Here is an 18,339-nt window from a genome sequence, read left to right as displayed (position 1 = left end):
GCGGCGACGAATCAAGTGGTCAGCGCCGCACTGGTGGCACAGAGGGAGGTCGACGAGGGGGCGGCAGTGGCGGCAGAACCAGCGGATGGCCAGCCAAAGATTCCCTCGGCAAGGCCTGGTGCCGGCAAGGCACGGCCCCCGGCGGAGTCTGGTGCCACCAAGGCAATGCCCGCGTAGTCAAGTGAAGTGGTGCCAAAGAAGAAGATGATGCAGCACCCGGTTTACTTTGTCAGCTCCCTCTTGCAGGGGGCTAGGTCGAGGTATTCCGGCGTGCAAAAATTGCTCTTCGGCCTCCTTATGGCCTCGAGGAAGCTGCGTCACTACTTCCAGGCCCACGAGATCACTGTGGTCACCCGCCTCCCGTTGCTACGCATACTGCACAACTCGGACGCAACCGGAAGGATTGTGGAATGGGCCTTGGAGCTGTCAAGTTTCGGTTTAAAGTTTGAAAGTACCTCGATAATTCAGATCAGAGTCTTGGCGGAATTCATTGCATAATGGACCTCGATGCCTGACGAAGAAATCCAGGAGACCACTCTCCCCGGCAAGGAAGCAGATCGCGGCTGGATCATGTACTTTGATGGAGCTTTCTCGCTGCAAGCCGCCGGTGCCGGTGTGCTACTCATCGCACCCACCGGAGACCACCTCAAGTACGTGATCCAGATGCACTTCCCTAGGGAGATGTCCACCAACAACACTGCCGAGTACGAGGTATTGCTTGCCGGTCTCAGGATCGCGGCAGAGCTCGGGGTTAAGAAGCTCATCGTCAGGGGCGACTCGCAGCTCGTTGTCAGGCAGGTCAACAAGGATTATCAGAGCCCATTGATGGAAGCCTACATAGATGAGGTGAGGAAGCTGGAGGAACGCTTTGACGGTATCCAGGCGGAGCACATCCCCCGAGCGGAGAACGACATTGCCGATTACCTGTCAAAGCGTGCCACATTCAAGCTACCTGTGGGACCAGGTACCTTTTTGCTCCGGTTAACTCAACCATCTGTCGAACCATCAGCGGGGCAGAACAAGCGGAGGAAATTAGGTCCCGGCAAGTACTTTCCTACCGAGCCCCCTGGGGCCACCGACAAGGGTGATGTCGCGGACGCTGAGCCCACCCAAGAGCGACTGGCTCCGACAGGGCGTCAAGCCCTGGCCGTAGAGACAGCCGCTCTCATGGCGGAAGAAATTCCTTTGGTCCTTGCCGTCGAGCCCCAGGCTCCGGCATGGGCGCAGCCTACCGTCCACTTCCTCCAAACAGGGGAGCTTCCTGAGGAGCAGGAAGAAGCAGAGAAAGTAGCCCGCCGGTCCGCCCTATACCAGTTCGTCAATGACGTCCTGTACCAGAGGAGGCCAAACGGTGTGAAAATCAAGTGCATTCCCCGGGAGGAAGGACTGGAGCTGTTGGCGGAGATACATGGAGGCATATGTGGCTCCCACATAGGGTCAAGGGCCCTTTCCAGGAAGGCGTTCCGGCAAGGTTTCTTCTGGCCCACCACCCTCAAGGACGCGACGACACTAGTAACCAAGTGTGAAGCGTGCCAGTTCCATTCAAAGAACCTTCATCAGTCAGCTCACGCCCTTCAAACAATCCCTCTCTCCTGGCCATTCTCGGTCTGGGGGCTCGATATACTGGGCCCTTTCCCCCGCGTTGTCCGGGGCTTTGAGTAGTTGTACGTTGCAATCGACAAGTTCACAAAGTGGCCGGAAGTGGAAGCAGTGAGGAAGGTGACTGCTCAGTCAGCCGTCAAGTTCTTCAAAGGACTGGTCTGCCGTTTTGGTGTGCCAAACAGAGTCATTGCCGACAACGGCACGCAGTTAACAAGCCACGCCTTCGTGCAGTACATCCAAGACCTCGGCAGCAAGGTCTATTTTGCTTCCGTGGCACATCCACGGAGCAACGGCCATGCGGAAAGGGCAAATGTTGAAGTGTTGCGAGGCTTGAGAACGAAGACCTTTGACAAGCTGCACAAGAGTGGAAGGCGCTGGATTGATGAGTTGCTGGTGGTTCTTTGGTCGATCAGGATGACGCCAAATCGAGCCACCGACCAGACACCTTTTGCCCTGGTATACGGGGCAGAAGCAGTTCTCCCCATGGAACTCATATATGGGTCACCTCGAGTGATCGCTTATGATGAGTTTGAGCAAGAGCCGTTGCGCCAAGATGACGCGACGCTCCTTGAGGAAGATCATCTTCGGGTAGCTGTGAGAGCGGCACGCTACCAGCAAGCCTTGCGCCGCTATCATAGCCACAAGGTTCATGCCCGAAGCGTTGAGGAAGGCGACCTTGTTCTTCGGTGCGTTAAGTTGGCCAAGAATTCCAACAAGTTGACGCCGAAGTGGGAAGGCCCTTATCGAGTAATACGAGTCACCAGGCCTGGCGCAGTCTGCCAGGAGACCGAAGGTGTCGTCCCAGTGAGCAACTCCTGGAACATCAAGCATCTTCGCAAGTTTTACCCGTAAGGCGCGGCTTGCCGGGCTCCCGGCAAGCCATCTTTTGTACAAGCTTTGCCGACAAGGCATGTGACCCTTCGTACAAAGCCAGGCGCAGATCCTGAGCATAAATAAATGAAGTGTTGGCGCCCTAAGTTATAGCATGCATGCTAGGTCGAGTCTCTTCCTTGGTTAGGGTTGATAGTGCTTAGCGGCGACTAACCCCTAGCCTAGAGGTCGAGTGCGCGTCTGTCTGTTCCTTTTCTGTCCTACTTTGGTTCACAGGGCACATGAGCACTTCTGCTGAGCTACTCGGAAAGAAGGAAACGGGCCGGTGCCCCGACCCCGGCAAGCCAGGGTTGCCGGGGGCTGCAAGCACAAGGATCCAACCGTGGCAAGATGAGATTGCCAAGGGTTGTGGATCCAGATAAGTCTTTTATCCTCTGTCATGCATTTCGGAACTGGACTGGGGATGTGAAACCTTGCTTTTATCTCTAGGTTGCCGTGCTCCCCTTTTTTCCTATACCTAGGGATTATTTCCTGGGTCTGGATTTGGTCGTAGCCGCGGCGGCAAGGAGGTGGCAAAAGGAGCCTAAAGTCCACTTCATCCCTGCCTTCGCCAAGAGCGCGAGAATGGTCGAGTGGAGTGGGGGGACGGCAAGGCCTGTTGCTGGGCAAAAAACATTTATCTTAAAACAATAACAAGGATTCGCTCCTTGTCGTGGGATTTACCCGCGAACGAAAAACCCGACAAGCATCCCTTTTTCATTAAAAACATCCCATACAGGTACAGTTCGTGCGAGATGAAAAACATGAGCAAGGGGATTACAAGTTTCGAATTTAACAAAGGCCCGCAGGCTTACAAACTAAAAAGAGATAAAGATGCCCTTAATCCCTTTCTTGTCCCTCTCCTCAGGAGGCAGGTCAAGGAGGCGAAACGGCAAAAGGGGTGCCTAGGCGAGCTACGAGAAGCATAAAGCACCAAGAGAACATCTCGGTGGCCACCCACGGGCCGGCTGGTGATGACGGTGCCGGGAAAGGAGCTAGAAGATGAGGCGGCAGGACCGGCAATACGCGATGAAGGCGTCGGTGCCCGCGTACTCCGAGTTGACGGCCTTGCCACCCGCCCTCTTCCTCTTCCGCAGCCTCCTGACGCCTGCCGCCCAAGGAGACAGCCCCGCAAGATTCAAGGAGCTGGCCCTGCCCCCGGCTAGCTTTTGCCGGAGGAGTGGCCAGGTGCAGATGCTATTGCTGCCGCACCCGCCCAGGCATGGGCGTCCGACACCTAGTCGGACTCGTCCTCGCTGTCTGCACCGCTATCCTCCTCGTCGCTCTCGCTCGAGGATGAGCTCCCATCATCAGAATCTCCATCAGAGGAGCTCTCCACGCAGCATTTCAGACAAGTTCCAAGATCTCCGAAGACCTTGACGGAGAGCATGCCGTCCTCCATTAACTTGAAGTAGAGGAAGAGCCCCGCCGCCAGGCTGTGGATGCGGGAGAACGTCTTCCATCCACAGCGGAGATACATGACTCGAGGAGCCGGGAAGTCGACGTCGACCCACGTGCCCCCGTTCCCGCAGCCCCTCATGTGCAACCTGAGGGTCTGGGCAGGGCACGCTCCATCACCAGAGCGAACGGAGTGGGGAGACGAAGACGACGACGCGGGGGGCGGTGGAGCCTGATGAAGAACTCGCAAGGCTGGTCTTCAACATGGCCCTTCATCGGGAAGGGCATCATTGGCAGGGACAGGGCCGACGCGCCGCCCTATCCTCCTCTTCCCCGAGCGCTGCGACCTCTGCCTCGGTGTTGCCCCTCCCCCTTCCCCTCGCGGTTGGTTCTGCCACCACGGGTTCAGGAGGAGGAGGGACGTGTTGTCGAGCGGCGACCCTCGCCGCCACCGTCGAAGGGCTAGGATTCCCTTTCTCCATGGCAGGTGAAGGGAAGGAGCAGAAGCAGAGAAGAGAGGGCAGATGGAAGAATGTGGGGTGTCATTTCCCCCTTCCTCCTCTTTATAAAGGGACGGGGTTGAGGCTCGGCCGCCCCGCTCGGCCAATCCAGACACCGGAGGCGCGGGGAATCAGGACCGACCCGTCGCCCAACCAGCGGCGGCCCGGTTTCTCGCCTCCACCGTTTGCCACCACAAGGACGCGTCACAGACGTGCACGACTAAAGGGACAGGTGAGGTGACCTCTCCACTCCCCGTGATCATGGGGAGTGGACGCCTTGAAGACCGCACCCCGACCCCGCTCAGTAAATGAGCCGCACCTCCACGCCTTCCTCTTTTTACGGGGAAGACGCGAGCCGCCTCTTTACTGCGACGTGACGCATGCATGAGGAAACCGTCCCACGCATGCCGCCCACGTCACGCACACCCCCCCCCACGTCGCACCACGCGTGCGGGTTGTGGAAGGTGGAGCGCGCGAAGAAACTTACCACGGTAAAAACCGCCCCACTTGCCCGGGCACCATTTTGGGCCTGGCCCAACAATGTGTTGCGCTTATGTGTGGCCCAGGCCCGAGGGCTCCTATCGGTATACAAAAATAGGGGCGCATCTTTGTACCCCTTTCCTATGCACGGGCAGTCAGAGCCGCGCCCGCGGCCACAGGAAGCAGAACGAGGGAGGTCAGCCAAGGTAAGATCGAAGCCCAAGACAATCAAAGCAACGCCAAGGCCAAGACCACAAAGAGCAGAGGGAAGAAGCAGGTTCCCGCGGCAAGACCCTTGCCGGGTGGCCTCAGCGGCCCCGGCAAGACTCTTGCCGGGACAGCTCGCCCCACGCCAACAGAGCGAGCCACCCTTGAGCTCACGGCCCCCAGTACCATCATCAGCATGGGGCCAGAGCTCGGGAAGGCACCCATGTGGTGGCATACAGATCTTTGTGAAGACATATTCAAGATCAGATTAGAAGACGACGATCCTCGGCAAGATTCCTGCCAAGGAAGGCCACCAGACCCCCGGCAAGATCCTTGCCGGGGACGACAACACGCCATGGCGAGACCCTTTCGGGCCACCCGGCAAGGCCCTCGCCGAAGACGCCGGCAAGACCACCGCAAAGCCCACATCAACCAAGTTCCCACCACCATTCACATGCAGCTACCAACCCAACCAGCTGGGCGGGCACCTGCATGGCAACATGCTGCTCCCAGGCCAACTCATCAAGTGCCCGCGTGGTGGCATGCAGATCTTCATGAAGGCTCCACCACAACGCCAACTCAGCTACCTGCCTACATGGCACCACATGCATCCCTAGCCGAGGCGTGTGTCGGAACGAGGAGGAGCGGCGACAGACGGGACGGGCCTCACCCCCATCCCAATAAAGCAAGAGGACACCTAAGCGGTGCATTAAATGCACCTTGTCCTGTAATACGAGGGGTAACCTCATGCCACTATAGACCTTTCTACCTCCTGTGTGCCACTGTGGCATTCCCTTTTTCCTATAAAAGGAGGCCCGAGGTGACAAGGAGAGGGATTCGGCTCTTTGGAACCACACGCTGACCACAGCTAGTTCGAGAGCTCAAGAACTCTCAGAAATACACCCACCAAAGCAGGACTAGGGTTTTACGCATCCTTGCGGCCCGAACCTGGGTAAACGATCCTCGTGCTGTCTACTAGCCCTGCTCTCCTCGCAACCCTGCACCCCGGCAACCATAGTAGGGATTCTTGTGATCCCATAGGTGTCGTTTCACACGGACACTGTCCTGGTTGGGGAACCAGGACTAAAGGGTCGTTACTAATGCCCTAGGCCTTTAGTCCCGGTTCTTATACCAATAGGGACAGATAGGCCTCCACGTGGCCGCTCCGGCGAGCCCAGGAAAGAGGGCCTTTGGTCCCGGTTGGTAGCACCAACCGGGACCAATAAGCTTCCACGCGTCAGCATTTCAGTGGCTGGTTTTTTTGTTTGAAAGGAGGTGGTTTTGGGGTTTTGGGGGTTAATTTAGGTTCGTATAGGTAGCTAATAGAGAGATGTGTCCTCTCTTATCTCCGTGCTACTGCTACTGCTATGCCTAAACATGACTTAGATTGAAGTGAGGCAACATGTGGTGCATGTCGAATGTTATTCTAATCCTAACTTGATCAAGTTTGGATTGTACTACTTTCGACATGCACCACATGCATGTTGCCTTCACTTCAATCCAATCCATGTCCATTTCACCCAAAGATATATAATAACTCTTCATGCTCGCATCATGCATCATCATAATAACAAGTCCTACTAATCATCATCATACAACTGCTACTCGTTATTAATAACAAGTCATACGATCATCATCCTCATAGTCATCGAACCAACCCTACTTAATTGTTCTTAGCACATGATCATCAGTATTAGGTAGGACCTAAATACCCTCTTTAAGGTAAAATAGCATAAAACAAAATAGACCCTGACTCTCCATTATGGAGAATGGAGATCATCCTGTCTCCAATTCTTGTGCTTCGCTTCCTTTTGCTGCCAAGAACCTCCTTACGACTGTCCATACATTTTTTCCATCCTTTGATTTGCATGGCTCCACTTCTTTTAGAAATCTGGCATGGACAGTTGAGATTCGTAGGATGACCTGGCTGTATGTTCAAAACATTAAGGCTACCTTTCTGATACTTCAAATGAGGCACACAATTCTCTGGGATTATCTGTTGAAAAACATAGTAATAACTTCATAGTTAGCAATGATGTACTAGTTTTAGAAGTATGCAAAAGATGCACGGATGTCATAATAGTAAAAAATCTTACCAGGGTATCTCCATGGTAGTTACCGTAGTTGAACACATGCACTAGTGGCACGTATTGACCATAATGTTGACGGGTTTGATTGTAGATATTGTAATTCTCAATGTCAGTACAAAATCCGACCAGATGATTTTTCTCCTTGTAAGTTAATTCGGAGCCATCGGTGTAATGGGTTTTGTCTACCATCTCCCGCACATTCTTTGAACAATGAAAATAAGTTGTCAATGGAAATAAGCTGTTAACTATTTTGAAATAAACAATATAAATTAGCTAATAACTATTTTTAAGAAACTCACATAGCGGTAGAACTAGAGACGTATCAACAAGGACCCAAATGTCCATATTGTCTTGCTCGATTTTAGGATCACCAAGATCCATGGTCACAAGCATACCCTCATCAAAACCATACATCTTGCAAAGTGCTTCCCATTTTTTGCAACCAAAATGTGTTACGCTCTCAGAATTTTACAGCTTTACTTCAAAATCCAAATCATGATGAGTCCTTAGGTGAATTTTCTTTGTTTCGAAACTTTCATGGTCTTCAAAACCCATCCTCTCCAAGACATAGCGCCTTGCATGGCATGGGATAAGCTACTCTAATTGTAAAAGATGAAAATTACACGTTGAAATAGTTGTAGTCATGCTTAATTACGAAAAAACACTTGTCGTCATTGCGTACTGTTTCAACATCGAAGGTCTCCTCGAGCTTAATGCTGAAGCGCCGATCATAGTCCAGGTGAGGCATATCGCACAGACCTCGATCATCGTGGCACCAGCTGCACTCCCCCAGGAGACTTTCATCGTCTGAACACGACATTTCCTACGTTCATAATTCAAAGATTAAACTTGTACAATTAAATATATGTACTAAAAAACTAAATTAGATCATTATTATTCATCACGGGTCGACTATCGGTCTGTCGAGTCTTTTCTTGAAAACTCTCAGCTCACGTGGTGTTTATATTCGACTCTCGGTGATGGTCGCTCCTCACTTTGTCCCCGAGTGCATTACACCAAAATGTCTAGCACACGGGAACGAAGGAGAAGCGACCCCCGAAATATTGTTTAATTATCTTTCTAAAAAAGGATTTGGCTGGTCTCACCTCGAGGTCGGAGGGGGTCGGTGACGGGGACGACGGCGGGGATGATGGAGGGGGGCTCCTAGATTTATGCGAAAACAAAAACCTTGTAAGCTATCAACTAATCATATGCATACGCCTTGCATAGTGCTCTCCAATTTAAGCATTCAAATTAGGAGTAGTTTTCTGATTTGAGCATTCAATAAGAAAAATCAAATCGCAAAATAAAGTAGTATTCAAATTAGGATACATTAAATTATAAGCAAAACTACATCATCTCTTGCGTCCGTACATTGTCGAACACTATCATACATATAACATCGCTAGTACAGCTAGAACCGTAGCGCCCGACGGGTATCGGCACAGGTGGTGGACACCCAAAGAGAAGGAACCATCACAGGATCGCTCCAGTGAGATCCCTGAAGGAACCATGTAGCAACGGACGTGCTCGTCCTCCTCGCTGACACGGTGACATACCACCTCCGCGGTGTCCGGAAGCCTAGGCACCGTCACTGGCCCACGCGATCGCCACCAAACAAGGATCGGGTCAACGACGGGGTAGCTCCTCACCAACCTACGCCCCCAGAAGGTATCACCTCCCAATGCCAGCCCGGCGAAGCCTAGTCCCGGACATGGCCCCTCTGATCAAGCCGGCCTCCTTGATAACCCGCAAGTATAGGGGATCGCAACAGTTTTCGAGGGTAAAGTATTCAACCCAAATTTATTGATTCGACACAAAGGGAGCCAAAGAATACTCTCAAGTATTAGCAGCTGAGTTGTCAATTCAACCACACCTGGAAACTTAGTATCTGCAGCAAAGTATTTAGTAGCAAAGTAATATGATAGTAGTGGTAACGGTAGCAAAAGGTAACAGTGGTAAAAGTAATGTTTTTGGTATTTTGTAGTGATGATAGCAATAGCAACGGGAAAGTAAATAAGCGAAGAACAATATATGGAAAGCTCGTAGGCAATGGATCGGTGATGGAGAATTATGACGGATGTGGTTCATCATGTAACAGTCATAACCTAGGGTGACACAGAACTAGCTCCAGTTCATTGATATAATGTAGGCATGTATTCCGAACATAGTCATGCGTGCTTATGGAAAAGAACTTGCATGACATCTTTTGTCCTACCCTCCCGTGGCAGCGGGGTCCTTACGGAAACTAAGGGATATTAAGGCCTCCTTTTAATAGAGTACCGGAACAAAGCATTAACACATAGTGAATACATGAACTCCTCAAACTACGGTCATCACCGGTAAGTATCCCGATTATTGTCACTTCGGGGTTAACGGATCATAACACATAATAGGTGACTATAGACTTGCAAGATAGGATCAAGAACACTCATATATTGATGAAAACATAATAGGTTCAGATCTGAAATCATGGCACTCGGGCCCTAGTGACAAGCATTAAGCATAGCAAAGTCATAGCAACATCAATCTCAGAACATAGTGGATACTAGGGATCAAACCCTAACAAAACTAACTCAATTACATGATAGATCCCATCCAACCCATCACCGTCCAGCAAGCCTATGATGGAATTACTCATACACGATGGTGAGCATCATGAAATTGGTGATGGAGGATGGTTGATGATGACGATGGCGATGGATTCCCCTCTCCGGAGCCCCGAACGGACTCCAGATCAGCCCTCCCGAGAGGTTTTACGGCTTGGCGGCGGCTCCGTATCGTAAAACATGATGAATTCTTCTCTCTGATTTTTTTCTCCCTGAAACACAATATATAGAGTTGGAGTTGGAGTCGGAGAGGCACCGGGGGGCCCATGAGGTAGGGGGCGCGCCCTAGGGGGGCAGGCGCGCCCCCACCCCTGTCCTTCATCTTTTGCAGGTATTTTTTATATTTTCCAAAAAGTTGTTGCATGAAGTTTTAGGTCATTCCGAGAACGTTTGTTTCTGCACATAAATAACACCATGGTAATTCTGCTAAAAACATCGTCAGTCCGGGTTAGTTCCATTCAAATCATGCAAGTTAGAGTCCAAAACAAGGGCAAAAGTGTTTGGAAAAGAAGATACGTTGGAGACATATCAACTCCCCCAAGCTTAAACCTTTGCTTGTCCTCAAGCAATTCAGTTGACAAACTGAAAGTGATAAAGAAAAACTTTTACAAACTCTGCTTGCTCTTGTTGTTGTAAATATGTAAAGCCTGCATTCAAGTTTTCAGCAAAGATTATAACTAACCACATTCGCAATAACGCTCAGGTCTCAAGTTTACTCATATCAATGGCATAATCAACTAGCGAGCAATAATAATAAATCTCGAATGACAACACTTTCTCAAAACAATCATAATTTGATATAACAAGATGGTATCTCGCTAGCCTTTTCTGAGACCGCAAAACATAAATGCAGAGCACCTTCAAAGACCAAGGACTGACTAGACATTGTAATTCATGGTAAAAGAGATCCAGTCAAGTCATACTCAATGTAAACTAACAGTAATGAATGCAAATGACAGTGGTGCTCTCCAACTAGTGCTTTTTAATAAGAGGATGATGACTCAGCATAAAAGTAAATAGATAGGCCCTTCATAGAGGGAAGCAGGGATTTGTAGAGGTGCCAGAGCTCGGTTTTGAAACAGAGGTGAATAATATTTTGAGCGGTAAACTTTCATTGTCAACATAACAACCAAGAGATGGCGATATCTTCCATGCTACACACATTATAGGCGGTTCCCAAACAGAATGGTAAAGTTTATACTCCCCTTTCCACCAACAAGCATCAATCCATGGCTTGCTCGAAACAACGAGTGCCTCCAACTAACAAGAGTCCCAGGGGTTGTTTTGTTTGCAATTATTTTGATTTAGTTTGCATAAAGCATGGGACTGGGCATCCCGGTGACCAGCCATTTATCTCGTGAGTGAGGAGCAGAGTCCACTCCTCTTGAGAATAACCCGCCTAACATGGAAGATACAGACAGCCCTAGTTGATACATGATCTATTCAAGCATACAAAACAGGATATTTATTTGAAGGTTTAGAGTTTGGCACGTACAAATTTACTTGGAACGGCAGGTAGATACCGTATATAGGTAGGTATAGTGGACTCATGTGGAATAACTTTGGGGTGTAAGGGATTGGATGCAACAGCAGTATTCCCGCTTAGTACAGGTGAAGGCTAGCAAAATACTGGGAAGCGACCAGCTAGAGAGCGACAACAGTCATGAACATGCATTAAAATTAATCAACACCGAATGCAAGCATGAGTAGGATATAATCCACCATGAACATAAATATCGTGAAGGCTATGTTGAGTTTGTTTCAACTACATGCGTCAACATGTGCCAAGTCAAGTCACTTAAATCATTCAGAGGAGGATACCACCCTATCATACCACATCATAACCATTTCAATAGCATGTTGACACGCAAGGTAAAGCATTATAACGCATAGCTAATCAAGCATGGCACAAGAACTATGATCTCTAGTTGTCATTGCAAACATGTTTATTCATAATAGGCCGAATCAGGAACGATGAACTAATCATATTTACAAAAACAAAATAGGTCGAGTTCATACCAGCCTTTCTCATCTCAGTGAGTCCATCATATATCGTCATAATTGCCTTTCACTTGCACGACCGAACGATGTGAATAATAATAATAGTGCGCGTGCATTGGACTAAGCTGGAATCTGCAAGCATTCAATAAACAGGAGAAGACCAGACAATATGGGCTCTTTTGTCAGATCAACAATAATGTATATAAGAGCCACTTCAACAATTTAATTATGGTCTTCTCCTATCGACCCCCAAAGAAAAGAAATAAAACTACTTACACGGAAAAGTAAACTAATTTTTGGGTTTTCTTTTTAATTACTACTACAAGCATGGAAAGTAAACTAATTAAAAGCTACAACTAATTTTTTTGATTTTTCTTAAGGTTTATTAAATACACAAGAAGAAAGCATAAAAAGGAAATAAACTAGCATGGTTGATACTATGAAAAAGTATGAGCACCGACATCTAGCAATGAGTGTGTGAACATAAATGTAATGTTGGTGAGAAATACGTACTCCCCCAAGCTTAGGCTTTTGGCCTAAGTTGGTCTATGGCCACGGCTGGCCTGGCGGGTATCCATAATAGTAGTTGGGGTCGTATTGAGATGAAGAAGAGGAAGACTCCAATTGCCACACTGGCTGACAATCATCTCCGGATCCCACTGATAATTAGACTGTCGTGGAGGATCAACTTGTGGTTCCGGCTCTGGCTCCATGGCTGGTGTAGGGTTCCGATAGGCATGAATAGCCTTTAACGGAACAAGGTACTGGCCTATAGATAAATCAAACAAAGAAGGAGCGGGCAGGGTAATAGTCTCAGGATGATGTTTATTAAAGAACAATTGGTATTTAAGCTCCCCTACCCTATTCTTAACAATAAAATCATGTGCCACCATACTTTTATAATCTAGATAAACACGAGGCAGCACCTTTTTTTCCTTCTCATAATGCCTAATAGGTATGTTATAATGTGCAGCTAGGCGTGAAGCATAGATGCCTCCAAATATGGGGCCCTTGGTACAGTTCAGACTTAACCGTTTGGCAATAATACCGCCCATACTAACAGAGTTATCACCGTATAAACCGTGGAGCAAAATAATAATATCAGGGATACTAAGGTTTCCACAGTTTCCACGACCAATTAAACAACGACTAGCAAATAATGCAAAGTAATGTAAAACAGGAAAATGTATGCTAGTGATTCGCGCATCAGAAACCTTCCTTGTTTCCCCTACAGTGATAGTATCAATAAAACCCTCCACATCATCGCGATGTGGTTCTTCTGTCTTTCCCTCAAAAGGGACTAAACAAACCCGACAAAAATCATAAAGTGACATCTCCTTATGCCATCATATAAATGAAACTCCACCGTAGGTGGTGAGCTCCTAGAATGGAAATGAAAGTTTTGCACAAAGGTATTTGTGAGTAAGAGATACTGATCGCATTGGTCGTGGAGGAAAGCGGTGAGGCCTGCATTCTTAGCCAATTCATGAAAATCTTCATAAATATCGGCTGCTCTCAAGAAATCATCGGAAAGCCATTCACACGCCCAAACCTCCGCAGTGTGAGGCAGATTATACTTAGGCTTTGGTGCCTTTTCCTTCGAGCTTTGGCTCGATGAGCCCCTCAAAAGTCTCCTCATCATTTTCTGAAAAATTCTGAAATTTTTAGTAACTTCAAAATAAAAGTAAACCAAACTCAATAATATTGATAGCAACTACTCCTACAAGTGCCTAGGGCCTATATCATGCATCAAAACTACTTTTGACCATATAAATTTGACATGCAAGCTCAAGAACAGGGTCACCTAAGCAGCAAAAATTTGCAATGAATAAAGCACTAGAACAAAAACTAATTGGACTAATGGAGGAGTCACATACCAAGGAACAATCTCCTAAAGCAGTTTTGTGAGAGGTGCTTTGAGCAAGGAGATCGAAAATGGCAGCAAAACGAGCTTGGACTCGGGTTTGAGCTGGATATTTGTGTTTGGAGGAGGAAGAAAGAGTGTGTGGGTGAAAGGAGAAGTGGAGGAGGGCCACCATGGGCCCACGAGGCAGGGGGGCGTGCCCAGGGGGGTAGGGCGCGCCCTCCACCATCGTGGGTAGGTAGTTGACCCCACTGCTGTGTTCTCAGTGCCAAATATTCTATAAAAAATCATATTTAAATTTCAGGGCATTTGGAGAACTTTTATTTTCGGGGTATTTTTATATTGCACGGATAATCAGATAACAGACAGAAAAATATTTATTTTTTATTTTATTTAATATAAATAACAGAAAGTAAAAGGAGGGTACATAGAGTTGTGCCTTCTAGTTTCATCCATCTCATGATCATCAAAAGGAATCCCCTAACAAGGTTGATCAAGTCTTGTTAACGAACTCATTCCGAATAACATGGAACCGGAAAATTTTGAATAACACTATGTTACCTCAACGGGGATATGCACATCCCCAATAATAAGAATATCATATTTCTTCTTGACAGTAGGAAGAGAAATTTAAAACCTCCAAATATAATCGATGGAATTTTTCCATTAGAGTTGATATTATGAACTTGAGGTTGTTTCCTCAGAAAGTGTACCGTATGTTCATCACCATTAACATGAAAAGTGACATTGCCATTAGTGCAATCAATAACAGCCCCTGCAGTATTCAAAAAGGGTCTTCCAAGAATAATAGATATACTATCGTCCTCGGGAATATCAAGAATAATAAAGTCCGTTAAATAGTAATGTTTGCAACTACAACAGGCACATCCTCACAAATACCGACAGGTATAGCAGTTGATTTATCAGCCATTTGCAAATATATTTCAGTAGGTGTCAACTTATTCAAATCAAGTCTATGATATAAAGAGAGAGGCGTAACACTAACACCGGCTCCAAGATCACATAAAGCAGTTTTAACATAGTTTCTTTTAATAGACCATGGTATAGTTGGTACACAGGGATCTCCAAGTTTCTTTGGTATTCCACCCTTAAAAGTATAATTAGCAAGCATGGTGGAAATTTCAGCTTTCGGTATCTTTCTTTTATTAGTAACAATTTCTTTCACGTATTTAGCATAAGGATTCATTTTGAGCATATCAGTTAATCGCATACGCAAAAAGATAGGTCTAATCATTTCAGCAAAGCGCTCAAAATCCTCATCATCCTTTTTCTTGGATGGTTTGGGAGGAAAAGGCATGGGTTTCTGAACCCATGGTTCTCTTTACCATGTTTCCTAGCAACAAAATCTTTCTTATCATAACGTTGATTCTTTGCTTGTGGGTTATCAAGATCAACAGCAGGTTCAGTTTCTACATCATTATCATTACTAGGTTGAGCATCATCATGAACATTATCATTAACATTATTACTAGTTTTAGGTTCATTACCAGATTGAGTTTCAGCATCAGAAATAGAAATATCATTTGGATTCTTAGGTGTTTCAGTAATAGGTTCACTAGAAGCATGCAAAGTCCTATCATTTTTCTTTTTCTTCCTTTTAGAAGGACTAGGTGCATCTATATTATTTCTCTGAGAATCTTGCTCAATTCTCTTAGGATGGCCTCCAGGATACAAAGGTTCCTGAGTCATTCTACCAGTTCTAGTAGCCACTCTAACAGCATTATCGTTATTCTTACTATTCAATTCATTGAGAAAATCATTTTGATCTTTAAGTACTTGTTCTACTTGAGTGGTAACCATAGAAGCATGTTTACTAATAAGTTTAAGTTCACCTTTGACATTAGCCATATAATCACCCAAGTGTTCAAGCATATTTGAATTGTATTTCAATTGTCTACCAAAATAAGCATTAAAATCTTCTTGCTTAGCCATAAATTTATCAAACTCATCTAAGCATGGGCTAGCAAACTTAGTAAATGGGATTTCAGCTTTATCTATAGAGAGAATTTACCTTTACTACCTGTGTCGGGTTATCAAGACCATGAGTTTATTCAATAGGTGATGGATCAAGATCATATGTTTCTTCAACAGGCGGTAAATTAAGACCATGTATTTCTTCAATAGGAGGTAAATTCTTAACATCTTCATCTTTAATCCTTTTTCTTTCATAGATTTCTTTGCCTCTTGCATATCTTCAGGACTGAGAAATAGAATACCCCTTTTCTTCGGAGTTGGTTTAGGAATAGGCTCAGGAATAGGCTCCGGAGGTGTCCAATTATTTTCATTTGTCAACATATTATTCAATAGAATTTCATCTTCATCCGTGTTCTTTCCCTGAAAATAGAACCAGCACAACTATCCAGGTAATCTCAGGAAGCATCGGTTAGTCCATTATAAAAGATATCAAGTATTTCATTTTTCTTAAGAGGATGATCAGGAAAAGCATTAAGTAATTGGAGAAGCCTCCCCCAAGCTTGTGGGAGACTCTCTTCTTCAATTTGCACAAAATTATATATATCCCTTAAAGCAGCTTGTTTCTTATGAGTAGGGAAATATTTAGCAGAGAAGTAATAAATCATATCCTGGGGACTACGGACACAACCAGGATCAAGAGAATTAAACCATGTCTTAGCATCACCCTTTAATGAGAACGGGAATATTTTAAGGATGTAAAAGTAACGAGTTCTCTCATCTTTAGTGAACAGGGTGGCTATATCATTTAATTTAGTAATATGTGCCACAACAGTTTCAGATTCATAGCCATGAAAAGGATCATATTCAATCAAAGTAATTATATCAAGATCAATAGAGAATTCATAATCCTTATCAGTAACACAGATAGGTGAAGTAGCAAAAGCAGGGTCAGGTTTCATTCTAGCATTTAGAGATTGCTTGTTCCATTTAGCTAATAACCTCTTAAGGTCGTTTCTATCTTTGCAAGCTAAAATAGCTAAAGAAGCTTCTTGATCAAAAACATAACCCTCGAGAATAACAAGTGATTCTTCATCATCACTTTCATCAGTATTATCAGATTCAATATTTTCAATATCTCTAGCCCTAGCAAGTTGTTCATCAAGAAATTTACCAAGTGGCACAGCAGTATCAAGCATAGAAGTACTTTCATCATAAGTATCATGCATAGAAGAAGTAGCATCATCAATAACATGCGACATATCAGAACGAATAGTAGAAGCAGGCGTAGGTGTCGCAAGCTTACTCAAAACAGAAGGTGAATCAAGTGTAGAGCTAGATGGCAGTTCCTTACCTCCCCTCGTAGTTGAGGGATAGATCTTGGTTTTTGGATCTCTCAAGTTCTTCATCATGATAAGCAGATATATATATATCCCAAGTGACTCAAAGAATAGATCTATGCTCCCCGGCAACGGCGCTAGAAAATAGTCTTGATAACCCGAAAGTATAGGGGATCGCAACAGTTTTCGAGGGTAAAGTATTCAACACAAATTTATTGATTCGACACAAGGGGAGCCAAAGAATACTCTCAAGTATTAGCAGCTGAGTTGTCAATTCAACCACACCTGGAAACTTAGTATCTGCAGCAAAGTAGTTAGTAGCAAAGTAATATGATAGTAGTGGTAACGGTAGCAAAAGGTAACAGTAGTAATAGTAATGTTTTTGGTATTTTGTAGTGATGATAGCAATAGCAATGGGAAAGTAAATAAGCGAAGAACAATATATGGAAAACTCATAGGCAATGGATGGATGATGGAGAATTATGCCGGATGCGGTTCATCATGTAACAGTCATAACCTAGGGTGACACAGAACTAGCTCCACTTCATTGATATAATGTAGGCATGTATTCCGAACATAGTCATACGTGCTTATGGAAAAGAACTTGCATGACATCTTTTGTCCTACCCTCCCGTGGCAGCGGGGTCCTTACGGAAACTAAGGGATATTAAGGCCTCCTTTTAATAGAGTACCGGAACAAAGCATTAACACATAGTGAATACATGAACTCCTCAAAATATGGTCATCACCGGTAAGTATCCTGATTATTGTCACTTCGGGGTTAACGGATAATAACACATAATAGGTGACTATAGACTTGCAAGATAGGATCAAGAACACTCATATATTGATGAAAACATAATAGGTTCAGATCTGAAATCATGGCACTCGGGCCCTAGTGACAAGCATTAAGCATACCAAAGTCATAGCAACATCAATCTCAGAACATAGTGGATACTAGGGATCAAACCCTAACAAAACTAACTCGATTACATGATAGATCCCATCCAACCCATCACCGTCCAGCAAGCCTACGATGGAATTACTCACGCACGGCGGTGAGCATCATGAAATTGGTGATGGAGAATGTTTGATGATGACGATGGCGACGGATTCCCCTCTCCGGAGCCCCGAACGGACTCCAGATCAGCCCTCCCGAGAGGTTTTACGGCTTGGCGGTGGCTCTGTATCGTAAAACGCGATGAATTCTTCTCTGATTTTTTCTCTCCCCGAAACACAATATATAGAGTTGGAGTTGGAGTCGGAGAGGCACCAAGGGGCCCACGAGGTAGGGGGGCGCGCCTGGCTACTAAGCACTTACTATAAATAAAATAAAGTAGTACTTACTAAAAATAAACTACTTCTATATATAGTAAAATAAAGTAGTTTTATTAAATCAACTAGTTCAACTACTGAGCACTTACTATGAATAAAATAAAGTAGTAC

The sequence above is a fragment of the Triticum urartu genome, chromosome 5A (genome assembly GCF_056163025.1).
Source record: "Triticum urartu cultivar PI428250 chromosome 5A, HENAU_Tu73, whole genome shotgun sequence".
NCBI classification, from domain to species: Eukaryota; Viridiplantae; Streptophyta; class Magnoliopsida; order Poales; family Poaceae; genus Triticum; species Triticum urartu.
This window is presented reverse-complemented; position numbering follows the sequence as displayed.